This window comes from Puma concolor, chromosome A2 (assembly GCF_028749965.1).
Source record: "Puma concolor isolate L17-30 chromosome A2, mPumCon1.1.hap2, whole genome shotgun sequence".
In the NCBI taxonomy this organism is placed as follows: domain Eukaryota; kingdom Metazoa; phylum Chordata; class Mammalia; order Carnivora; family Felidae; genus Puma; species Puma concolor.
In genome coordinates, this window is record NC_141668.1 from 102,135,061 (window position 1) to 102,162,749 (window position 27,689).

Here is a 27,689-nt window from a genome sequence, read left to right on the forward strand (position 1 = left end):
ATCAGCATTTGTCAACACCTATCTATCTATATCTACCTACCTACCTTCAAAATGTATTTATCTATACATGTACCATACCTCCATCTCTATTAAAATAAATGTGCGTTAATATTAACACCTTCTCCTCTAATCTAGCACCACAGGGTTTATTCTAACTTTGCCTCTTGCTTATTGAAAACCTCTTTCCTTGACAGTGAGAGACCTGGCTCCCATTAACTGCAGTGTATTTACTTATTTGTTCAATCTTAGTATTGTAGTGTCCCATAGAAAGTAGTTTTCAGAATTGCTAACCTGTACCTTGGAGAGAAACACATTTACCAACTAGAGTAAGGCGTTTACACACAGCTCTTCCTATCTTTAGGCTTACCATGTTTAGCTAAAACACTGTTTTTCCAAGTTACAAAGGGTCAGCTCCTTCTCTCCCCACTATAGCCGGTGAAATTGTGCTGAACACTTGTAATGCGGTTAGGCTCCTTTGACACAGTCCGCATTCCATTTTCGGACTCCCCCCTTCTGGTTGATGTTTGAAGTTGCTTACGGTAGAGTTCATTCTTTGGGGTATGCAGTTCTAAGGATTTTGACAAATGCACGAGATCACGTATAGACCAACCTGGTACCATACAGAACAACCCCTTCAAAGTAAAAATTCCCAACGGATATATTTTGGAGAAACTATATACCGAATCTTGTGAGAAACAGCCAGGCCAACTGTGAAGGAAACCCTTCCTCCACCCAAGCAATAAAGATGTGTTTAGCTGAGAATGAGATTAAGGAATTGAGGAGGACTTAATAACATCTTTATGACCCGTACGGACGGGTCATTTGGTATTGAACTTAATTCTCTTTTCATTTTATATATTTGAACTTCAACCTAACTTAAAGGACATCTATTTTTTTAATTTTTATGTTTTCTTTAAAAATTGATAACAAGAAAGTTTATATTTAAATTGGGCGAGTCCCATGTTGTTAGCATTTTCACTGAGGTACCTTTATATTATCGTGCAATCTCAATCCTGAATTGCTAATGTCAGACAATATGTCTAAACATAATTTGGGATGGGAAATAGAAAGCAGTGAATATTCAGGCTTGAATGCAACAGTCTTGGAGGTTCATTTGGGCCCTACACTGCTCATGAGCATTGCAAAATAGACCTGAACAAAATGGTATTTGGATTTCAGGTTTTGAGATTCTTTATAGTTACGTTTTAATCTCTTTTCTCCCTTGTGCTGGTAAATTTTATGTGTCAACTTGACAAGCCTTGGAGTGCTCAGACTAAACATCATTTCTGGGTGTGTCTGAGAGCATTTCTGGATAAGATTATATTTGAATTGGTTGATTGCTCCCCTAGTGTGGGTGGCTGTCTTCCAATCCAAGGTCCTAAATAGCACAAAAAGCAGAGGAAGGTAGAATGTACCCCTTTTATTCCTGTCTCATACTGTTTGAGCTGAAGCATCTCACCCTATCTTTTCTGTCCTCAGTTTGGGATTTACACATCAGCTTTCCTGCTCCTCAGGTCTTTGGGATCAGACTAAATTATACCACCAGCTTTCCTGGGCCACGAGCTTGCCGAAAACACTCTGTGGGACTTCTTAGCCTACATAATCACATGAATGGAACCCATTTCTCTTAAGTCCCTCCCTCCTTCTCTCTCTCTCTCTCTCTCCCTTTCTCTCTCTCTCTCCCTTTTAGATATGTTTATACAGACAACTCTAATACATCTCTCATTCTTTCATCCTTTTCCCCCACTGCAGGAGGCAGGAAGCTTTTGTTGAGGAAGAATTGGGAAGACATAGCCTTGCCCCTCTTGTTCTCCCGCATTAGTCGACATTTGGATTCACCAAACTTGAGCCCTGGATTGAAGGCCTTCCATTTTCAGCGCCCTCTATAATAAGGTGGGTAAGTGGGCCTAATTCTAGGTTTCCGTTTTGAGAATTATCTGTGGCTACAGACCTAAACCACGATTACAGCAACTCTAACAGTAATGGAGCTCACTTTTTAGTCGCCATCTTCTTGACTCATTTGTTTTTGTTTTTGCTTTGTTTGTTTTCATTTGGTTTTAAACTCTGGCAGGAAAACAAGGGTATCCAACGTACAGTGTGGGTAAAGTTGTAGGTAAGGATGAAGGAAAGTAGTGTTCGTTAAAATCCTATTCTGAATCAAGCTCTGTGCTGCACAGTTTATATGAGCGCCATCTATTGGGTCCTTCCTTAACTCCTTCTCACCTCTTGCTGCTGGGCCTGGGAGAGAAAAGGTGTGGCTGTATCTTCTGGTGAGGAGAACAGTCAAACATTGTACAGCAAGATGAGATCAAAGAGTGATGGGAAACTGAATGCAACTTTTTCTGGAGATTGCTACCATACAAAAAAAATCGGCCCAGCCTGCACCAGGTAAATACCTAGAAAATCTTAATTGAGCTCTGATGATTTCTCCTCACTCAGCTAACGTGGAGGGATGTTAGTGGAGACAACTGTGACATCAATGCCCTGACAGATCCACACGGTTTTTGTGAAATCTGAGCATACTCCTTTGTACGCCGGCCGGGCGCTGGATGAAGGGAGGAGCAGACTGTAGCCGTGGCCACTTGACAAAGCCAGAGCAGCGAGAAAAATGTACATTCTAGCTGGTCTGTAGTGCTTAATTTGAAACGTGAGAAGTTCTAGTGAAAAGAGCTCCTATCTTAAGGTACTAAGCCTGACGCACTGTCCTGCTTTCACTGATAGATTTTCAAGGGTTGTGTGAAGTTACAGTGAAAAAAAAAATACCACCTTGCATATATTTCTTGTGACATGTCTCCTAAAACATCATTCTTCTCAAGATTGATACCTGAAGATCCGTGGGTATATAGTAATTGTCTTTCGTTCGCTACAGCCATCTGACGACCTGCAGAATGTAATCGGAGTTGTCTAGAATGGATTGGGGGCTGTCTAGACTGAATAGGACTGATCAGAAAAGGTCATAGGGAGATTCTAGTTTGAACAAGTCAGTGAATCTCACTGGGGATCGTTGCCATATTAGAGCCTACTAGTCTCGACAAGGATATTTTTTTAACAAAGAGTTATATATATATGTAATACATATATATATATAATCATACATATAGCTGTAATCTTCACATATATAATGTATATACATAAAATCTTTCATATTAGAAAATAATATATAATTTTTTATAATCCCAGCACCAGAATGTTCAGAAGTCTTATAATACATTTTTTCACTCAATTATGTATGACTGTTTTCTTCCTTAATTTTATATTAGACACCTTTATATGCTCTTACATTATTTGTGGACGACAACCGACACCATGCTTTTTAGTAGGAGAAGTTCTGCTTTCTGCTAATAGCAAAATTTATATATTAGGATATCCATGTGTGGCTTTTAAATCGTTCTGCATTTCATTGCATTTGCTTTTTCTTTTCTTTTTCTTCCTTCCTTTATTTATTTATTTATTTATTTATTTATTTATGGATAGTTGGATGCAGAACAGGCCTTAATTATACCCTGAAGGTCAGACTCACATACATATCTCGTGACTGAACATTTAGCCATTTGCTAACTTTAGGATTAATCAGATCATAGGCGCAGAGGTATTAATTTAGAGGACAGCTAGGGGACACATGGTTCAGAGGTGGCACTAAGTTCTAGAGGTGCATACCATGCTTAAGAAAGCTTCTGCTGGGGTTCCTGGGTGGCTCAGTGGGTGAAGCATCTGACTTTGCCTCAGATCACTATCTCATGGTTCGTGGGTTTGAGCCCCACGTCGTGCTCTGTGCTGACAGCTCAGAGCCTGGAGCCTGCTTCAGATTCTGTGTCTCCCTCTCTCTCTACCCCTCTCCTGCCTACACTTTGTCTCTCTCTCAAAAATAAATAAGCATCGGGGCACCTGGGTGACTCAGTGAATTAAGCGTCTGACTTCGGTTCAGGTCATGATCTCACATTTCGTGAGTTTGAGTCCCATGTTGGACTCTGTGCTGACAGTGCAGGGCCTTGAGCCTGCTTGGGATTCTGTGTCCCTCTCTCTCTGCCCTTCCCCTTCTCACACTCTGTCTCTCTTTCTCTTTCCCTCTCTCTCTCTCTCTCTCAAAAATGAATAAACATTAAAAAAAAAAGAAACTTCTGCTGACTTTCTCAGTCATCTTATTTATGCCATGCTGAACGCAAATATTGCAGATCTAAGAACTTTACCTCTTATTATTACTTTTTGCCATGTTCTTGCATGGTCCAAGTGTATATAATGACTCCTTTTTTAAAATTTTTTTTTACATTTATTTATTTTTGAGAGACAGAGAGAGACAGAGCACGAGTAGGGGAGGGGCTGAGAGTGGGGGAGATGCAGAATCTGAAGCAGGCTCCAGGCTCTGAGCTGTCAGCACAGAGCCTGACGCGGGGCTCGAACTCACAGACCGTGAGATCATGACCTGAGCCAAAGTCGGATGCTTCGCCGACTGAGCCACCCAGGTGCCCCTATAATGACTTCTTAAATAGCAGACTAATCTACACACAGCATGTACTTATAGGCAGGTGTAGCCCACAGATGGCCACATGAGGAAAACGGTGCTGGTATCCTTTTCCTGTGGTGTCTTCTGCATTTAAGCTACAGGCCTGTCAGACATCGCCTAGACGAGAACTTCCACTTGTCCTTCATTCTCTTTTCCTATGATTTGAATCCACTATGTTGTGGCTTTATTCCACCTGCTCTTTATGTCATACATCCAACTATTTCTCTCTAGTTACTAGCGTGTAGGAGACAACAGTACCTGTGAACTTCACACGCACAAAATAAAATTTTAATTTGCTTTTGCCTTCTCCTTCCTTTCTTCCACGATGTTCACTTAAAAAGTATAATTTAGCTTTTAAATCTATATTGCAATGTTATGGTCACATATTAGTTTATGAATATTCGGTTATTTGTGACTTTTACACTGTTATGAAAGTGTGTTACATATTTGCTTGGATTGAACCCCATTCTGTTACCTGATGTGTTTCCTGACTGATTACATCTCTAGTTGTGAGTTCCAGTTGGCTCATCAGGCAGCTAGTTCAGATACAGAAATATGTGGGTATGTGAGCCGACTTCTTTTCTAAGAGCATTAGATATATAGTTTTTTTCTCTTACTTTTCTCATTCCTAGAGTACATAGAATTATTTAGTAATAAGATGCTCTACACAAAACTGTATATGTTTCATTATATTTAATCATCTAGGGTTTTAAAATAAAAATCTGAAAGTCTTCTTCAGATTAAGATTAATCTTCTTCTTAAGATTAAGAAACCTTAAATCTTCTGATTTTAAACCGTATTTGTTGATTTATGCCTGAGTACGTCTGGAACCTCTCTTTGGGGTAAGTTTGAAATTTCGTAGGTTTGGGTTTTACTCACTACTGGTGGAGCTTTTAGGTGAGTTAATTTGAAAATCTAGAGCCTTCAGAGAAGAATACCTGTTTCTCGTATTTATCTTGCTACTTCTACTCTTTCTAATAATCCATTCTTTACTCCGATAATTTCTTTCTTACATGAGGAAGAGATTCATTACTTATCTTCAAAACTTTATGTTCTTCTTACACAGTTTGAATTTTATTTATTACAGAGAGGATACTTTTTATTTCACAGATTTCCTTTATATAGAAGTTTATCTGCTTTTTTTTTTTTTTTTTTGCCTTATTTCTATGTTTTAAGTTGGACATGGTATTTTTGATCCCGTGGATGATATTTTAGTCTCAGAATATTCCCTTTTTACCAGTTCATGGGGGCCTTTTTGTATGTTTATTTTTTCTGCTTGTTTATGTCTAGGAAGAAAATAGAATTTTGCCCTGATTTTATTCTTAGTATGCTTGCCTTTATTGCTGACAAGCTCTGCTTTTGTCCTTGTTTTTGTTTTTGTGTTAAGGCATAACAATCTGTGCCACCAAACTCTCCGTTCTTTGAGAGAAGAGAATCAGTCTCTCTTAGTCACTTTGCATCCCTGGGCCCTATAACAATACATGGCATTCTTTTTTTTTTTTAATTTTTTTTAACGTTTTATTTATTTTTGAGACAGGGAGAGACAGAGCATGAATGGGGGAGGGTCGGAGAGAGGGAGACACAGAATCTGAAACAGGCTCCAGGCTCGGAGCTGTCAGCACAGAGCCCGACGCGGGGCTCGAACTCACGGACCGCGAGATCATGACCTGAGCCGACCTCGGACGCTCAACCGACTCAGCCACCCAGGCGCCCCAAGCGTATCATTCCTAATAAAGGTTAGTTTATGAAAAGCACAAAATCAGCACCTCCATGAGGTCATTGGCCAATGGGATTTAGAGCACACTGGTGGGTACGGACTGTGTTCATACCAAGTGGTCCACATAAGGCGATAGCTCAGGTTCAGAACGCTTATGTGGGATGTCTCACGTATCCAGCAAAGGGCCTTGAGCAGTAAGAAACATCAAGACTGATTTCTGAACAATGACAAAATCTTCAACTCTACTGCTCACCATTTTCTCCTCTAGGATTTGGTGCCGTTCTACAGAAACATGTATAGTTTTAAGTTTCAACGTTTAAAAGGCACAAGTGAATTTCAGAAAATGCCAAATCCTAATATTTGAAATAGACTTTCAGAGGCACATTAGATACTAATGGAGCCATCTAGAAACATAAAATTTTACTACTCAAAACGGTTGATTAAAAACAACAACAACAACAACAACAACATTAGGGATGAATGAGACTATACAATTTTCGTTCAAAATAACATAGCTATCTATAAATGATATGGCAAAAACTAAGGGTGTATTTCCAGGTTTTATGAGATTTATAAATCAGATTTATGAAAATGTTATTACTTCCAGCATATCTTTAATCTTAATATATTTTTCTCCCTGAATAGTCTGATAAAACTGCAAAAGTAATATGTCCCTGAAAGAGCAAATATTTGAGGGAATTATTAATATTAAATAAAACACATTTCCCAAGTGTGTCATCAAGACCTGTAATCTAGAGAATAACATTAGATTTAATATTCTCCATCCCAGGCTCTGCAGGCATTATTGATCATATCTACAGCTCTATGTGGGATTTTATATTAGTGAACTTGAATGGATGATGGACTGTGTGTTTCATGTTGCATCTGATATTGTAGTGATTTTATTAGAACTTGACGAAATATATTCTATAGTCAATTCAGTTGATTAATGCCCTTTCCTCGTGAAGTTACATGGATTTGGATTCAATTGCTTTGGAACAATTCTCCATTTTATTGTGTACCATGGCCTGCCAATCCAAACTATCCATCAGATATACGCAATGGGTTTTGTAGAAATTTAGAAACAATGTTTTAGGTGAGTTACCAGGAGTAATACTATCTGGGCTACTTGTCTTGTGGTCTTCTAAAATATAGTAAGTGAATTCACTGCATTCCAGTGAATCCATGATTCATGATGTTGAAATTCCATTAAATAAAACGATATAAACTTCTGTCAATCGATGAGCTTTTCAATTAAAAGTTGAAAAGATTGGCAGGTAACCATTTTTATAGTGACCTGGCGAATATATTCTCTCCTTGGAAATACAACGCAGAGAGACAATCAGTGCTGAGCTTGCTAAAAAGACTATTTTTACATGGTTTAAAGATGTATAACATAATATTAACAAAATCAGATATCATGGTATACTCAACATGGATATTGAAGGAGAGGGAATATTGGTGTCTGATTTTCAAGAGCAACATCTTCCCAAGAAGGTGTTTTTCTGAGTTGCGTCTATTTCAATTGTTCTTTGTTTTCCAAGCTGACAATATTCTCTCCTCTAACTGGCATATTACTCCTCTACCTTGTCAGTTAGATTATACACTGGTTTTGCTCTGGCCTGTAAACCACTCTGTCTTCGTAAGCTAAATGTAAATATTTATGATTCAATTATTTGCATGTTCTGTCATTCAATTATCAGAAGGAAATCTTATTTTTTTTTATTTCCAAGTTTTCAGGGATATATGTATTTATGAAACCATGTGAACAGCAGTCAGAGAATATAATATCACCTCCAGGATACATCCGTCAATATAACTGCAGATGTTAATATTTCTCAACGTTCAGATTTGTTCAGTAAAATTATCATCGCATATTATTACATCCTATGTGAGTTTTCTCATGCTAACACTATGGATAGATTTTATTCATCTACTCAATTTTCATATACTTGTTGTACCTTGGAATTTGTATGACACAAAAGTAATTGAAAAGTAATAATGAATCAATGCATATTAAATATCTTCCTTTAAAATTTTTGTTTTTGGTTATGTATTTGAATTTCAACTTTTATAATTTTATTCTCTGAAAATATCAGTAAAGATTAGGAGTGAAAACAAAAACACAAGGGGAAGTCCAAATCCTCACCATCTGATAATTTCCTTTTCCCTAAATTCAAACACTGTTTTCCACAACAAATTCCGTTTGAACATTTTCCAGCGTCCTCCTAATTTATGGACTGATGTTATGGACAGTTGACAATATTCAGTCATTATTGTGCAAATCTGATAAAGATTTACTTTTTATAAACAGCTGTTTTTCTAAATTAAAACTTCAATTGTCTATTGGATTTACACCAAAGTTCTTACATTTTGGTAGTCCACATTGTTAAAACTTACTTCTTTATCATATTTAGGGATCATTCCAAGTTCTCTTTCCCCAGTGAAACCTTGTGTTTCAAAGAGTGCCACGTTCCTCTTCTCTAATCTTCAGTGTAAGTGTTTCCAACATGGTGTCACAGGTCCTTAACATCCTAAAATCTTCTCTTATCCAACTGTGTGTCCTGTAAGTTTCCCCAATATCATAATTCAACACACATGATTCAACTATTAAGTTTCCCTGTGAATGTCCATGTTGTGTCACTTGTACATTGCATGACCTTTGGAGGTGTTCTGGGGAGTGGAGGGGAAGTTCTATTTGCTCTTACCTTCTCCACCCCAATTTTTTTTTCTACTACTTGGAGCTACCTGAAACTAACAATATGCTAAGTCTATAAAAATAGGAAAACCATATCAAGAGTGGCAACATAGCAATAATCTGTTTCTATCAGCCTCTCATCTAATACCTATCATTTTCTATCTTCATGTGTGTGTATGTGTGTTTGTGTGCATGTGTGTGTGTGTGTGTGTGTGTGTGTGTGTGTGTATAGAAAGAGAGAGATGGGAGTTTTAGTGCCTCTCAAATATTAATTAAATTGAGTGGATCTTAACAATTTATCAGCAAGTAGTATTTTCTGTTCGCAAATAAGGTGTCAAAAAACACATAATGGATTTAAACTTGCTGAATGTATGGGAGCCTGGGTAGTGTGGCTCAGTTTGTTGAACGACCAACATCGGTTCAGGTAATGATTTGGCAGTTAGTGGGTTTGAGCCCTGCATCGGGCTCTGTGCTGACAGCTCGGAGCCTGGAGCCTGCTTCAGTTTCTGTGTCTCCTTCTCTCTCTGCCCCTCCCCCACTCACACTCTGTCTCTTTCTCTCTCAAAAATAAATAAACATTAAAAAAATAAATTAAAAAAAACCTTGCTGAATGTAAAGACTGAACCTCAAATCACTGTAGCCATTGGCAATTGCCTCTTGTATTAGTTCAGACGCGAGCACTGCATGCGTTGTGCATAGCCTACTTTTATTAAAATAAAAAATTGAACACATACCAAAAATCGAACTCTAGTTTTATTCTCTGTACTTTTATTTAGAAAGTTATAAAAGCCACACAATTTTCGGGGAAAGCAGCACTACGGGGTCCTTAGTGTCCTTATCTCCTTTCAGCAAGCCAACAGTACTGAGAAGGCCCCTAGAGCCCAGGGCGAGCTCTGGACCTGAGGGTCGGGAGAGGGTGCTGCATTCCCAGCCCAGGCCCAAGCTTCCTCCACCAGTGTCCACTGACTTCCATGGATTGAGAATTCCCAGGAAGAGCCATCTCCTGGGATCCTGGGACCAGAACCATGTAGCCAATGAGCAGGGTGTGTGGGATCTGAGGAACTTGGGGACTTGACTCCTGCTTCCAGCTCTTTCCCAAGTGGCAGCTGGCACCGAGGCTCATGCTCATCTATGGACAAATCCAGCCCCAAGGCCCCAATCCCCAAGAGAAGCCAGTTCAGAGGTCATGCAAGGGAGCAGGGCTGAATTATAAAAAGCAACTGGCTTATAATGAGGACCCAAATATTTATAAACAGTATAGCCCACTTTGGAGCCCAGATCCAGACCCAGATAAATAGCACTGTGCAAATGGCAGGCAGCCTGGTGCACAGAGGTAAGGGAAGGATGGACCTAGAAGCTCTAACACTAGGTGTTAGGATGGCTGTTGCAAGAGGTGACCCCTCTAGAACCCCGGACGCTATGAGGAACTCAATAACTAGGGAAATGAATAAAATGATCATGTGTTAGGCAATTCGCTTGGAACCCTTCTTCCTTTTTGAGCTCAGGGAACCAACAGGCCAGACCAGTTGCAAACTAGAAGGCCAAGATGTCAGAGAGGACAGAGGGCACTGTTTGCGGGGGCAGGGTTTGTGGGACTTGTTGTATCCTCCATGCTGACATCCCCAGTGGGACCTGCACTGGGTGTCCTGGAGTCCTTCTGCTGTCCCCAGCTTATACCAGCTCCTAGTCTTTATGTATTATATATATATTATGTATAATATTATATATATTATATATATGTATAATATTACATATATTATACATATATGTATAATATTATATATGTATATATACATGTAATATATATAAATTAAATATAAATTATATAGTTTATATATAAGTTAAATATACATTTATATATATATAAATATATATATATTTATATATAAATAAACTTATTTAATATTTATTATTAATTTTTAAAAAATATAAAGTAAATATTTGTATATAAATAAATATATATTGAAATTATATATAAATATATTATACATGAAAATTATATATAAATCATATATAAATATATTTATTTACATATAAATTTATATTAATATATTTATTTACATATAAGTATATATTATATACATAAATATTTACATATATTTATATGTAAATAAATATAAATATATTTATTTATTTACATATAAATATATATTAAATTTATAAGTAAATAAATATAAATCTATTTTTATATATTATATATTATTCTATTATATATATTATGTATATATTTTTTTCAGGATACTCATACATTTTCAGGATACTTTACATATACTATATATAAATTTATATATACTGTATATAAATATATTTTATTTATATGTAAATAAATATAAATCTATTTTTTTCAGGGTAATTATACATTTTCAGGATACTTTGGAATTCCAGACAGTGGACCCAAGCATGGAAACAAACATATAAGATCCAGCAATACATGGAAATTTGAACAAGCAAATAGATTATACTGACAAGTGGCTGAGTCCTCTCACAACTGTATATCCTTGAGAAGTAGTTCTAGTACAGTAGGAAAATTAGTGAAAGCAATAGAGGATTCTGGAATTGAAAGCATTGATGTTATGTGCTTGTACTAAGCAGAGATCTAGTCTTCCGATATATGAACATGGATCATTGAAGTACCATGCGATGCTTTGCCCTAAAAAACCAGAGAAGAATGGGCCCCAAGAACTGGTCAGAGTAAGCAGCAAGAATATGGAGGAACGTGGAGCTCTTTAACCTGAGTAAGCTCACGCTTAGCTATTAGCCCTTGGTTAACGGAGCAGGTGGGAACATAGCATTGTAGTGTTCCCCCAACTTGCTACATGGCTTTCAGAAAATTAACTAACTAATCATGTCATAATATGAGTTCTTCATTTTTAGTATTTTTTTTAATTTTTGCAGCAGTGTTAATTTTGTAGAAAAATTGAGCATGAAGTTCCTGTATGACCCTTCTCACCCCCACAAAGTTCCCCTATTCTTAATATCTCACATTAGTGTGGTTAATTTATTATAACTGATGAACTGATGTTTATACATTATTCTTTTTTCTTTTAATTAATTTATTTTTATTATCCTTAAATTCCAGTATAATTAATATACAGTGTTATATTAATTTCAGGTGTATAATATAGTGATTCAACAATTCTGTACATTAGTCAGTGGTAATGGAAAGTGTACTCTTAATACCCTTCACGTATTTCTATACATTATTTTTAAAAATTTTTTAATGTTTGTTTTACTTTTGAGAGAGAGAGAGAGACCATGGGAGAGGGGCAGAGAGAGAGGAAGTCACAGAATCCGAAGCAGGCTCCACGCTCTGAGTTGTCAGCGCAGAGCCTGATGTGAGGCTTGAACTCACGGACTGTGAGATCATGACCTGAGCCGAAGGCAGATGCTTAACCGACTGAGCCACCCAGGCGCCCCTCTATGCATCATTTTTTAACTAAAATCCATTTCATTAAGTTTCATTCTTTGTGTTACACTGTGGGTGTTTAGAAATGCATAATGTCATGTATCTACCATTACAGTATCATATAGAACAGTTTCCCTGCCCTAAAAATCCCCAAGGTTTCATCTCTTCATCCTTCCTGTCAATAGCTTTTTACTGTCTTCACAGTTAGTCTTTTCTAGAATGTCATATAATTAGAATCATACCATATGCAACCCTTTCACACTAGCTGCTTTCCCATAGCAATGCACATTTAAGGTCCTTCCATGTTTTGTCATGGCATGAGAGCTCATTTCTTTTTATCACTGAATAATATTCCATTGTATGAATACAACCCAGTTTGTTTATTCATTTACCCATCAAAGGGAATTTTAGCTGCTTCCACTTTTTGGCAACGGTGAATATAGCAGCTATAAATATTAATAGGCATGTTTATACATAATATACAAACATATAAAATATATAAACGTATATTTTTAATTCATTTGGCTAAATACCTAGGAATGATGTGTGGGGTCATATGATAAGACTAAATTTAGAATTGTAAGAAACTGCCAAAGTGCTTTCTAAAATATCTGTACCGTTTCATATTTCTGTCAGCAGTGAATCAGAGTTCTCCTGCTCCACATTCCTTGCTGGAATTTGGTGTTGTCAGTATTTTGGCTTCTAGCCATTCCGATAGGCATGTAGTGATATTTTAGTTTAGTTTGTAATATCCTAATGACAGATGATGCTGAACATTTTTCCATACGCTTATTTTCCATCCACATATATTTGGTAAGGAATATGTTAAATCTTTTTTAAAATTTTTTTAACGTTTTATTTTATTTTTTGAGAGCCAGAGAGAAACAAAGCGGGAGCAGGGGAGGGGCAGCGAGAGAGGGAGACACAGAATCTGAAGCAGGCTCCAGGCTCCGAGCTGTCAGCGTAGGGTTTGAACCCATGAACACCAGATCATAGACCTGAGCTGAAGTCGGACACTCAACGGACTGAGACACCTAGGCACCCCTGGAACATGTTAATATCTTTTGCCCACTTTTTCATGTTTGCTTTGTTTCCCTAATGTTGACCTGTAAATGTTTTTTGATTATTTTGGATACAAATCTTTTAGATGTGTGTCTTGGAAATATTTTCTCCCTGTCCGTGGGTTCTTTTAATTCTCTTAGCAATTTCTTTCACAGAGCGGTTCCCGAACTTGTACGAAAAGCATGTAGTTTCTCTGCATTAAGTATGATGTTAGATGTAGTTTTTGTATAGATATTCTTTATCAAATTGAAGAAGGTCCCGTCCATTCCTACTTTACTGAGAGTTTTCATCATTAATGGCTGTTAACGTCTGTCAAATATTTTTTCTCCGTCTATTGATATGGTCATATGGGTTTTCTCTAGTCTGTTGATATGATGAATTACATTAATTGATATTCAAATTTTGAACCAGATTTGAATATCTGGAAAAATCCAACTTGGTTGTGCTGTATAATTCTTTTTATGTGTTGTTAGTTTCAATTTGCTAATATTTTTGAGCAATTTTAAAGCTATGTTCATAAGAAATATTGATCTATACTTTTGTTGTAATATCTCTGCATTGTTTTGGTATCAGGGTACTGTTTCCCTTTTGGAATAAGTTAAGAGTTATTTCTGTTTCCATTTTCAGGAAAATATTGTGGAGAATTGGCTTTCCTGAGTTTCTCATTTGTTTCATTGAAGATATTTATGCATAACCAATACAGTAATTAATGAGCATTGTAGCAGATGATGGACTTAGAGTTTATTACATTCTGTTTATTACATTGCAGCCAATAAACCACATCCTTTGTAATAAAAACTATTATAGCGCTGGCTTCTGATATGGCTTACACTGATAAGTAATTTCATCGCTCATCATGTTCTTCATTTTGGTGTAAAAATTTAGAGTGTTTACTCTGGAGGCAAATAGACAAGTGTCCTTTTGACCTTGGTAGTTACTAGTTACCAGTTCTATGACCAGATCAATTGTACTTAACTTCTCTAAACTTTAGTTTCATAACAAAATGGAAATGACAGTAGTAACAGTCTCTAATGGCTGCTGTGGGAGTCAGAGTTACATGAGATGGCCTGCGTAATGGGCTCAGCACACCAGAGTCCCAGGAAGTGCCCATGACACAAACGTGACCCTCATTTTCTGGACTCTAGGATGAGCAATCCTGGAGAGACCTTTTCTGAGGTTACCTCAGTTTTGCGATTTTTGTCATTTCTCCGGTAACTCATGGCAGGTCTCGCAACTTAGAACTTTGATCCGTGTTTGGTTTCACTGAGTACGGGGGGACCCTGGAATAGGTAGGGGAGGAAGGAGTACGAAAACTTCATTACAGACTGTGCAGAAAGCAGCTATATGATATTGACACGTTTGCTTCTGTTTTATCTAGTCCAGGAAAGAAATGCTTAAGGGTATTGGTCATGTGTTTTTAATGCTCTCTAATTTCACACTTCTCTACAAGCACACCTTCTCTCAACCGAGTGCACCCTGTAGACTCCACAGGAATGTAAAAGGATTATTATGATGATAATGATGATGACTGAGATTAGCACACTCTTGTTTCAAGGGTAAGAGAAAATGAGTTTGTGTTTATTAAGAATACAAAGTAGGACCGTTTTCCTTTGAGAAAAATGGTAAAATTACTGCTATATATTTGCATATTGTTAAAACAGACAGCTGAAATACTGAACGGCCCTAAATGCTAATGTCCTTGTTTTCCTACCCATCAGTCTTTGCGCATGCGTTTTAATCACCCTTTCACGTTTTAATTCTTCCTAGTTATATTGATGCGTTGTTATATTTTATAGAGCATTTTTGCTGTAAACAACACTATATAATATTAATTTGAAAATATTTTTGGAATTGTATCTAACATGCATGAAATGTAAAGTCTGGCATATCTAATTTTTTTTTTTTTATAATTTTAGATTTGTCAGAATCAAAACATCTAGACAAATTAAATCTTCTTTGTTTTTTAGGTGTGGTTAGAGAAAGAAATCAGGAGCGTAGTGGTTACAGCATAAAATCAGGAGGTGATTTTACCCCACAATGCACTGCATCATTGAATTATTATTTTATATAATGTTCCTCCTTTTATTACATTATGAATTATTCTTCATTGTTTCCTAACATGTTGCATTGACCTTGTTTCGTTGCCACCCATTTTTTTGTGTGTTCAGTGTGCGTAATTCCAGTCCATCTTCCAAACACTTGTTTTCATGTATGTTTATCCATATAGAACATTCTTCTACATGACTCTGTGCATCTGTGGACAAAGTTTACTTACAGAACTTAGAGAACTTGAAGTTTACTTGTATGTGTGTGTGTGTGTGTGTGTGTGTATGTGTGTGTTTATGTAAAGGCAATAAACATCTGGAATTTTTTTCATATGGAAGGATACACTAAATCCAGGATACATTAGGCCATATTGAAAGATGGAAGGGTATTTAACTGAGTGGGTTAACAAAGAAGATTACAACTTGTCTAAAAATGCTTTTAACTTTAATAAAGATATTTGAGGTGAAATTATATAATAGGAACAAAAATAAATTCTCCAAAGTGCGTATCTAAACTTTTGGTGCTAGGTATCTCTAAGTATTTTCAAAGTTGAAAAAAAAAATGTATTCCTGCTCTTTAGAAATTCCCAATTTTTTAAGACACACAGCAAAAAAATTACAATATCACAAAACATAAGGATAGGTCTAAGAGTAGGAATACACTTAACCTGTATTGTTTATGTATGTGAAATATGGAGGAGGGATGTATCCTAAAACATACATGAGTGAAAATATGCTTCCAGTTGTGTTATACCTCTCTGAATTCCAGATGAATGAGCACTCACTTGCTAGGCTTCTAGAAAAAAGTCAAAGTAAAGATAAACAAGTTGTAAAAAGTATAGAGTTTTGGAAATTTTAGTAAACTGATGGAAAATATTTTGTATGTTTAGAAGAAGATTTTGTGACACGATAGAGGTAAGTTCAGCAGGGCAAAATCCTGCCAGGTCAAGTAAGCTAATAGTGAAGCTTGAAGACATATTTTTACTCTGTGGGCCAATTAAAGCAGTGTGATGTTCAGAGAAGTGAACTTTAGAAAGATAATTCTCTCCCATCAGGACACTCTTGGAAATTCCTGCCACTTCGATCAAAATGCTTGGCAATAACATTTTAACAAGGTTTACTTCAACTGGAAAAGTACGTACTTGTTCAATTCCCATTAATCTTGATATAATATATCCACATGTGCTGGTTCTTTCTAGTCCCCAAAGGAGCAGTGACAGGAAGAGAAGTAAGAATTCTTCTGCTAAGTGAGATATGTTGGTCTCTGCCCTGAGAAATTATGCCTTCTTGGTACTTTCATCTATGAGAATAGAGAAACTTGACATGACACCAGGCTTCAGAGGAAGATGGGGTAGGTGGTATTATTAACCTCGTCATCCACCATGGCTAGACAGGAGAAATAATCACGTCATCCATTTGGAACATAAATGTGACTGAAGGCCTCTCTTAGTACCCTTCCTAATATGACCCTTCATTGTTGAGAACTTTGAGTTCATATTGAGAAAGGAAATTCTCAGCTTGCAGTGTTTGTAGGCCCTGCTCTGGGCTTCTAGGGAAGCTATACTTTATCCTTCACCAAGGTCAAAATGACTCGGCAAAACCTCAAAGCACAGGCTTCTATTTCTGCCCTATGCACACCATGTACGTCTGCCTCATTAAAGAAAATCACACAACAGATAAGAAAAAGGAAGAAACTTCCCTGGTTCCCATTAGATTAAAGTCATACAGCCCTGCATATACTAGAAATGTAAGGTCTGCAACTGTCTGAAATTTCCTTTGTCTAATAATTTGCAACTTCTTATGTAAAAAGGATATTTAACCCTATGGCAAATGTTGCTTTGCTGGAGTGCTCTTTGCTGGGAAGATTATGTATCCTGGGCAGCTGTCCTAAATTGGGCTCAAATAAGACTCTTACTTTTTTAAAGAAATTCTAAAAGTTTCATTTTGTGTTGACGATATGGAAAGAAAGGTCCGTCTTCAAAGATGGGTGCAATATCTTCCAATTGTTTTTATTTTGAGTAGCACATATGGGACTTTCTTAGAATAAAATAAATATTGACAATATTTGTCTTTTATATTTCTGACTTCTTTGCTTAAAGTTATAGAAATTAAATAATTAACACTCTATAAGGAAGAAAGAATCTCCCCAATATTTGCCAAAGCATCCCCCAAAATAGCAGTATCAGTATGATAAACTAAAGGACACATTCCCTTCTTCTTCGAGGTCCACAGACATTTTTTTATGGAAAGTAAACTATCACCCGAATTCAGTTTGGGATACTTGAGGAGAGTAAAAAAATCTCAAAGCGGAGTGTAACGCTAGCAGCATTTCACATCCTGTTGTGCCAGAATCCTGGACAGGAGAATTAAAGGAAGGATTAGTTGAGGTTCTTCAGCAGGAGAAAGCAGGGCATTCAAAACTTGAGTAACTTTCCCTTTACCCCTGTTTCTGTTATCTATGCCTGCATAGCAAACTACCCAAAACAAAAGCAATATTGTTATTATGTTTAGTGGATTAAGATTCCAATCAAAGTTTGGCTGGGCAAGCCCACTTTATACGGCATTGACTGGAGTCATTTGATGCATATACTTACGCTGGACCGTAGACCCAAGATAGCCTTGACACCTGGAGTGTTGGGCTCAAGGTGACTCTTCTTTCCTTACATAGCCTCTCTACCAGAATACTTGCATTTCTCCTATGGTAGGTTAAGTGTCCAAGTAATCAAGACAAAAACAACCAGTCCACCTAATATCTAGGTTTCAAACTGACACATATACACTATACACTCCTACCCCAAGCGGTTCAGCCTTGTCTCAAGAAGAGTTGAATCAGATCCCACGTCACAATGGGAAGAATATCAAAGAATGTGTGGCCCTCTTGAATTTGTCCTAACCCTGTAAATCAGAAACAAAGAGGAATTTTCCTCAGTCTGCAGGCCAGGTTTGTCCTTGAGATGCCCGACAGGAAGCTGACAATACTTAGAAGGGAATAGAAGCAAATGAGTATAGAAGACTAGCTTCCTATGCACTTGAATCAAAATCAGGCTTATTTTATCCCAAACCACAATGATCAAGTTGGAGAGCAAAGGCCCAGGTGTTACTGCTATTTTTTTTTTGTTTCTTTTCCTTCATGATTTGGAAGGATGCAAGTTTAGGGGGAATGAAGAATTTGAAGACAGATTAAACTACAGACGTGCTCACATTTAAGATTATTTGCACCATGAAGGGTACGCAACAATTCAGCAAATACAAGACATTACCCTGTATCGGCATTTTTTAATATAACAACCAGGAAAGAAGCTTTCAGAATTGTCAACCAACCCTAAGTCATACAGGGGATCATGTTATCCATATGTCAGCAATAAGACATTGTGGTCAAGAATATGGATTAGGGGAAAGAAATGAAGAAACAAGGAATAAAACAATAAAGCAAAATGATTATTTAAAAAATAATTAAGTCTGTTAAGCATCCAACTCTTGCTTTTGACCCAGGTCATCATCTCACGGTTTGTGAGTTCGAGCCCTGCATTGGACTCTGTGCTGGCAGTGCAGAGCTTTACTGGGATTCTCTCTCCTTCTCTCTCAGCCCCTACCCTGCTCGCTCTCTGTCTCTCTCTCAAAAATAAATAAATAAACACTAAAAAAAAATCAGTAGATTTTCTGAATAGAAGCCTGGGCAAGGACTTTTCAGTTAACAACAGACACCAAAGCAGAGATCAAGGAAATTCAGAAAAACCTCCAGTAGAGGAAATACCAGAAATCTATTCCTTACATACATATGTACATACAAAATTGCAAGAGAAATTCTTGAAAGAGGCCAGAGAAAATAAGCCTTTATACAAGAACAAGGATGAGAAGTACAGAGAACTTTTCACCAAAAACCAAGAGGGAAGTATTTCAGTGTTGAAAGAAAATAAATAAATAAATAAATAAAAACACAAACAAACAAACAAAACCCACTACAAACCTAGAAGTGTATAGCCATTGAAACCGTTCTTCAAATATGAACAAAAAATAGACTTCCTCATATAAACAAACTGATGCAGTTCATCAACACTAAAACCGTCTCCCAAGACATGTTAAAATTTTTTTAGAGAGAAAGGAAATCTTACAGGTCAGAAACTTGAATCTACATAAAAGAAGGCAGGATGTTGGAGAAAGGATACACAAAGATGAAATAATCTTTTATTTTTCTTAGGCTTAGTTGATTTAAAAGTAAGTAATACTTTTCAAAATACTAATAGTAACACTGCGTTAGGTGATTATAGGGCATGGATAAATGAATGACTGTATAAGAGATGGGAACATGAAATTGGGAAAGATCTTTTATAAGGTACCTGCAACACCCATGAAGTAGTTTAATGTTATTTAGAAGTGGACTTACTTGTAAATGCATATGGCAAATTCTAGGGTCCCCACTAATTTTTTTAAAGAAATGAAATTCGTATGCTAAGAGAAGAGAGAACATGAAATCACATGAAATGCTCAGTGAAAATTTGAGAAGGAAGAAAATGGGGAAATAAAATGAGATAAAATGGGGGGGGGAAGACATAAAGAACAAGGACAAGACAATGAAAACATCAGTGATTTGCTGGGACTCAGGAGGAAGCTATGAAGCATGAATAGAGGATTTTTTAGAGCAATGAAATGTTCTATGTAATATGGTAATAGTGATTATTTTATATTAAGTGTTTTTCAAAACATAAAGATTCATGGGACAAAAATAACCTCACTTTTGCAAAAATATTTTTAAAAATTAAAAAAAAAAATAACTCAGTAGGTCAAAGGTTTCAGGAATGGATTCAAACTGTTACAAGAAAATCTAACCATAAGGTAAATATATTCAACAACATGACTGAAAGGCTGGAGGAATAATATGTCAACCCAAGCAAATGAATGCAGTGTAAGAGTAAACGTGGAGGGGCGCCTGGGTGGCGCAGTCGGTTAAGCGTCCGGCTTCAGCCAGGTCACGATCTCGCGGACCGTGAGTTCGAGCCCCGCGTCAGGCTCTGGGCTGATGGCTCGGAGCCTGGAGCCTGTTTCCGATTCTGTGTCTCCCTCTCTCTCTGCCCCTCCCCCGTTCATGCTCTGTCTCTCTCTGTCCCAAAAATAAATAAAACACGTTGAAAAAAAAATTAAAAAAAAAAAAAAAAGAGTAAACGTGGAAAAAATGTCAAATAAGTGCTATACTCCAGTGGGCAAAGGTATTTCCCACAGGTGTGTAGGTTAACAATTATGATACTGCTATGCACGTATATTGGGACTGATCTAATTAATAACTGATGACAGAGGACGGGAGACAAGTTTCTTACAGTCAGAGTGGAAATTTGCAGATATAGATTTGAGTTGGAGACATCAGAACTCATACTTACCCTAACATAGATACAGATGACGCCATGTAGAAATATTTACATATCTGTGAACTTACACACGTTAGGATGCACACATATAGGTTTTTTCTCTGTCCAGCCTAGGATACCTAAAAGGAATGAAACACTAACAAGCAAGGCATGTCTAGATCTTGCTTTCGGGTACCATTTTCTGACAGAAAGGAAGCGAAACTCCTTGGAGAAATGACTTCTTCTAAGACAGGAAATATACAAGAGAAGTCTGGGGTGTCTTTCAGTCAGGTTGTAAGGGACTGCTCAAATGCATGCATACACACACACACACACACACACACACATACACGCATATATTTTGATGGAGGTATATCAAAATAGGTATAGAAGCCAACGAAAAGATCTCCCAATGGTCAGATCGGGACAAATTTGAGCAACGAAATAATTGAAGTAGTCCCAGATTGTAAAATAGAGAATAAAATAAATACTCGTGAGTCCATGCTGATATAAGCAAATAATGGAATAAATTGATGATGGAATAAATAAATGGAACAAATCTCTCATGCAAAATAATTACAGAGACATTATGTAGAGATTTGATCCTAAAAGAGGGTGAGCATAACTTCTCCATCCTTATAGGCACAGGGGTTACTTCCACTCACAGAGTACGTCACAGAAAGGGGGCAAGTGGGAGCAACAATGGTGGAGAAACCTGTCAGCCTCCCTCTGTCAGGTGATCAAGATCAAGGTCAGCAGTCAGAAATCTGGGTAATCATATGTAAATGTGGAATGCTGTAGTGAAAATGGTCGTTTATCTCTGTGTTCTTCCTTCCAGAAACCCAAAACCTATTCTAGTCATGAGACAAACATTAGACAAATCCATCAGGGAGGCATCCTATAAAAAACACCGGTCCTTAAAACTGTCAAGGTCGCCAAACACAAAGAAAGCCTCAGAAAATGTCATAGCCCACGGGAGCCTAAGGAGACTTGGCAACCAAACGTAATGTGGCATTCTGATTGATATGCCATAACAGAGAAAAAAATATTGGTTAAAACAAAAGAATCCGAGTAAACTATGGACTTTATTTAACATGTCACTATAGGCTTATTAGTTGTGACAAAGGTACCCTACTTATGTAACAGTGGAAACTGTGTGTGTGCAGGGGGGTACATTAGAACTCTCTCCACTATCTGCTACATATTTTTCTGTAAATCTAATACCGTTTTTATTTATTTGTTTATTTAGTTAGTTTACTCATTTTGAGAAAGAGAGAAAGAGAGAGAGAGACAGAGAGTGCAAGTCAGGGACGGGTAGAGAGAGAGAGAACCCCAGGCAGGTTCTGCACTGTCAGTTCATACAGGGCTTGAACTCATGAACCATGAGATCAGGATCTGAGCCAAAGTCAGATGCTCAACCATCTGAGCCACCCCTCTACTACTGTTTTTAAAAAGTTAAGTCTAGGGGCGCCTGGGTGGCGCAGTTGGTTAAGCATCCAACTTCAGCCAGGTCACGATCTCGCGGTCCGTGAGTTCGAGCCCCGCGTCGGGCTCTGGGCTGATGGCTCAGAGCCTGGAGCCTGTTTCCGATTCTGTGTCTCCCTCTCTCTCTGCCCCTCGCCCGTTCATGCTCTGTCTCTCTCTGTCCCAAAAATAAATAAACGTTGAAAAAAAAAAAAAAAATTTAAAAAAAAAAAAAAAAAAAAAAGTTAAGTCTATTACTGTTGAATAGGTACTGGTTTAATACCCCACTTAGAGTGGGAGAGTTATAAAAAAATACGAGGTATTCAAAATTGTGCCAGCAGGTGACCACTAGTAATATTTGCAAGGACATTTTAGTTGAAATGCTGGTGTGGAAGTCAAGAGAAATGGGCAGTGATGTGGAGGCAGGGCCTTCAGACCGCAAAACCATGTTCAAGGATGGCAGGGGATTTACTTACAGTTTCCTGCTTCTAAGTTTACTTACTCAAGTAGACTGTAAACTACCCAAAAGCAAATGTTAGTTGTAATTCTTTGTAGAAGAACCCAGCAGAGTGATTTGTCCATATCAGGCATACTATATATATATATATATATATATATATATATATATAACGTTATATATATATATATATATAATGTTATATATATATATATAATGTTATATATATATATTTTAAATGTTATATATATATATATAATGCTCATTTTATACTTTAGATGTTGATAGATCTGTCAGTGAGATCTTTTTTTTCACTATTGCTGAAAACGTCACTTTGCATATTACTTTTTGAGGTGGGAATCATTCAGAAGGAATGCGTAGATTCATGTCTTTATCTGGATAAATTTAATTACATTTTGTTTAAAAAACAACTGGCTTCCAAATAAAATTTTAACTGTAAAGACAACATGAAACAAACAAAAATCTCTTAAGGAAAGTCCTTTGTGGGGCATGTAAAGGACTCAAATATTGCAGATCAGTGCTTTACTGACAGCTTATAATATATACGTCTATAATATATTCTGCAGTAAACTATACACACGTATGTGCATGAGTACATATGTGGGTGTGCACAAACGTGCATTCATATAAAGAGATCACACGAAATGATCCTCAATGCCACCGTTACCAGCACCATCGGCCGCAAACAGGCTCATGAAAATGGTTATGACTGGAGATGGGACAGGAGAGTGCACAGATTCAAGGGTCCCTGAATCATAAGTCAATAGTTGAGGCCTGGTATGACATTTACTTGCTGTGTGAACTCCTGTGCAGATTTAATTTATGCAGGCTTCACAGCCATGGGGACAATAAATGTACCCACTTAGATGCCATATGTGAGTATTAAGTAGACTGAGTATCAAGGGCTGGACACATTGTCTTATATCACAAGACTTTAGAGGGGCCTGGGTGGCTCAGTTGGTTAAACATCCGACATCGGCTCAGGTAGTGATCTCACAGTTTGTGTGTTTGAGCCCCTGCATCAGGCTCTGTGCTGACAGTTGCTTTGGATTCTGTGTTTCCCTCTCTCCTGCCCCTCCCTCACTTGTGCTCTGTCTCTCTGTCTCTCTCAAAAATAAATAAACGTTAAAAAATTAAAAAAAAAAAAAGACTTTATAACATAAGATTTTTTTATCATACTGTGTGCCTTTTGTGTTTCCCCAGAATATAGGAAATAAATAGAATAGATAAAATTCTAGAAGGAATAGATGGGAAGCCTAATGCTCCTAAAAAGTCAGCATAAAAAGTAACTACCAGGGGCGCCTGGGTGGCGCAGTCGGTTAAGCGGCCGACTTCAGCCAGGTCACGATCTCGCGGTCCGTGAGTTCGAGCCCCGCGTCGGGCTCCGGGCTGATGGCTCGGAGCCTGGAGCCTGTTTCCGATTCTGTATCTCCTCTCTCTCTGCCCCTCCCCCGTTCATGCTCTGTCTCTCTCTGTCCCAAAAATAATTAAACGTTGAAAAAAAAAAAATTAAAAAAAAAAAAAAAAAGTAACTACCAGAGATAATTGAGATATATTGCGTACTTCCTCTCTTTCCCCAAGTATTATGAATGGAAAAAACAAACCCCACATACATGAAACCATAGTGTTTAATTTCAATTCTTGGCACTCTGGCTACATGTTAGGGGAGAAGCAGACACAAAATAGAATAAGAAAAGTCTCTGACAGGATATCCTGCCCTAATCAGGAGAAGTATTTATGATTGCTGGGCAGTGAGCCTATGATCTTGGTTAGTTCTTTGTCAAAATAATAATAATAATAATAATAATAACAATAACTAAAAGAGTTCAAATTTGAAAGCGTGTTCCATAACTTCAGTTACTTGATTTTTTTTATCTTCTGTTTGTAGCGTTTTAAAGCTAAATTTAATAATGGCGCAAGTCAGCTGACACTAATTATGCTTTTGAACTCATGAACGATTTTCGAAGTTACTTCAGCGACAGTCAGAAACGCAGCTTAAGAATTAGTTTATATTATATTCATGATAACGATTACCCCCATAGAGAGACATTTTACTTGGCATGCATATCTATGTCCTATAAGGTTATAATGAAAAAGTGGGGCAGATATTTTTAGTAGGATTTTTACACTCCTAAGTAAAATCAGTACTAGTTACTTACTTGTTTGACAAAGACATATTATCTTATTCTGATTACCCAGCTGTCCCAGAGCACTTTAATATTCTGGTAAGCTCAATAAATATGAAAAGACATTGACATACCTTACCCAGGATTTCTAAATGTATATGAATCTCACATTGAAAAAATTATTTCTGAATTATAATCAAATTCTAATGGAAATATCTGACCATAGTGTGGCCAATATTGAAATTTCTTCATTTATAACATTTTAAAGTAATCTGTCTAAAGTTGACAATCTTTAATATTTTATGTAATTTTATCTGATTTTATAATCATTAAAAACATATTTAGAGAAATAACTCATGTCAAGAGAGATATTGGAGAGGGATGACAAGGGGTACGTTTTCATTACAGAGAAAATTGAAACCTAGTTTTTGTGGGGGACCAAAAGAAGGAAAATTTAGAATCCCAGAAATGGGGTCCCTGGGTGGCTCAGTCAGTTAAAGCATCCAACTCTTGATTTCAGCTCAGGTCATGATCTCACGGTGGTGGAATTGAGCCCTTTATCAGGCTCTGTGCTAACAGAGCAGAGCCTGCCTGGGATTCTATCTCTCCCTCTCTCTCTACTCTCCCCCCGCTTACACACATTCTCTCTCTCAAGGTAAATAAATAAACTTTGAAGAAAAAAAAAAAAAAAAAAGAATCTCAGAAAGACTGAGAGCTGAAAGGTACCAGGTACTTGGGAAGTAGGACTGTGAAATAGTTGATGGGAAACATTTCAAACGATCCACTGGGAGTATCGAAATTCTATACCCCACCCAGGCTCTCCACACCCCAACAACTGCCACTCTCTTTCTATCATAGAACTGGAGATTTGCATTCTGGAGACATGTTACCTTTAACTTTCAATGCCTTAATCATTTTGAAGTAAAAATTAATATAAAGCAAGAGATAGGAATCCAATTCAATTTTTCCAGATTTTCTCAAATAATATTTACTAATATACCTGTCCCCTAATGATTATAAAACTTCAAAATAAATTATTTTCATGTACGTCTGGACTTGTATCTGAGCTCTCTCTTATACTGGTTTTCTCTGATATATCTACTCTTTTTCCATGTATATCCTTATTCAACGATAATATGCTTTTTTTTAATACTATAGCTTTCAAAATATTTTAAATGTGATAAATTATGCCCCCCCCCCCTTTTCGCCAATTTCATCCAGGTTAGCTAGCTATCTGTGGACCTACTGCATATATATAAAGATTATTGAGATATTTAAAACCTTTAACCATGGGATGCCTGGGTGGCTCAGTCAGTTAAACTCCTGACTCTTGGTTTCAACTCAAGTCATGATTCCATGGTTGGTGGGTTCGAGCCCCGCATTGGGCTCCATGCTGGCAACACAAAGCCTGCTTGGGATTCTCTCTCTCTCTCTCTCTCTGCTCCTCCCCCATTTACACTCTCTCTTTCTCTCAAAATAAATAAACTTTTACAAAATAAACAAATGAAAATAAAGCCTCTGACCATATACTTAACTGACATTGTATTTGTAGATTAATTTTATGAGAATTTATATTTCAAAATAATTAGTGACATAGTTATTCATCTATTCTTTCCAACTGCCATTTCCATGTGGTTGCAAAGTCTTTTCTGTGGATTTCAAGTATCTTCTTGGTTAATAACTTCCTAGGTCCTTGATAATTCTATTGCTTCACTAAATAGTATCTTATGTTTTCTGAATTAAAATTACCAGCACGCAACATTTTATAATTGCAGTAATGGAAACATTTCTGATCTAATTAGTTCAAAGAGATTGTTCGTCGTTTCAGTTGTTTTTTACAATGCAAAAGATGATCATATTGTCTTGAACTGCTGGTGATTCAATCTCTTTTCCTTCGGGATGTAGAGACCTTTTTTTGTTTTCCTTTTAACACTGGCCAGGAATTTCAGCACCCTGCTACATAGTACAGGAGACAGGGGACATCCTACTATTCCGGATTTTGAAGGGAATGTCTTTAATGGATCCCTACTAAGCATATAATTGTGGCTTAATTTTGTCTAATGTTTATCTATCTATATTCTATCATTATAAAATCTATGCAAAGCTAAGGGAGTTAATTTTTCCATTCTTAGTTTGTTGTGTGGTTTGTAATAAGGTATGAAACATTTTTAGATAATTAGATTTTTAGGGGGTAGTATGTTTTTGCATTGATAGAAATACTTATAATTTCTTTTAAGTTGATTACAATTAATAAATTAATGTAGTGAATCACATTTCCAATTGAAATCATCTTGGAATTCCTGGGATAAACCTTAGTTGGTGATAATCCATGACTTCATTTGCTGTTGTATTTTGTTAACTGATATTTTACTTAATAATTTTCCTATCTATATTCGCAGTTGGAATTACAATTGTATTCTATTGTCATTACCCCTTATTAGATCACACTAGATTCAAAAAATAAAATGGGCAACTGTAATTTTTTTCTACTTTCTCTCTTGCATAATACAGGAATTAATTTTTTTAACTAGTAATATTTGCCCATTACATTATGAGGGTCTTTGGATTTTAGGGATGGTGAGGTTTTCAATACCATTCCAATGTCTTTAATTGGTTTACTAAAAATCTATATATATATAGTCTTGTGCCAGTTGTTGACATATGTTTCTAAAGCCTCCCCATTTAAAAAAAAATAGTAATGCTTATTTATTTTTGAGAGAGAGAGAGAGAGAGAGAGAGAGTGTGCAGGGTTGGGTCAGAGAGAGAGAGAGAGTCCCAAGCAGGCTCCATGATGTCAGTGCAAAGCTCGACATGGGGCTCAAACCCATGAACTTTGAGATCATGACCTGAGCT

The 27,689-nt window shown here is 36.9% G+C and overlaps 1 long non-coding RNA gene across 5 annotated transcripts; it reads left to right on the forward strand.

Annotated features, from left to right (window-relative positions):
* Nucleotides 1-1,434: 1,434 nt before the first annotated feature.
* On the forward strand, nt 1,435-14,204 carry LOC147583374 (uncharacterized). Of its 5 annotated transcripts, XR_015248149.1 has the most exons (7): nt 1,435-1,514; nt 1,753-1,893; nt 6,039-6,237; nt 7,952-8,109; nt 8,636-8,713; nt 11,265-11,651; nt 14,012-14,204. It is a non-coding gene; the product is annotated as an uncharacterized LOC147583374 (long non-coding RNA). The 5 variants fall into 5 exon arrangements; XR_015248147.1 differs by having other exon boundaries at nt 11,265-14,204; XR_015248148.1 differs by lacking the exon at nt 8,636-8,713 and having other exon boundaries at nt 11,265-14,204.
* Nucleotides 14,205-27,689: the final 13,485 nt, after the last annotated feature.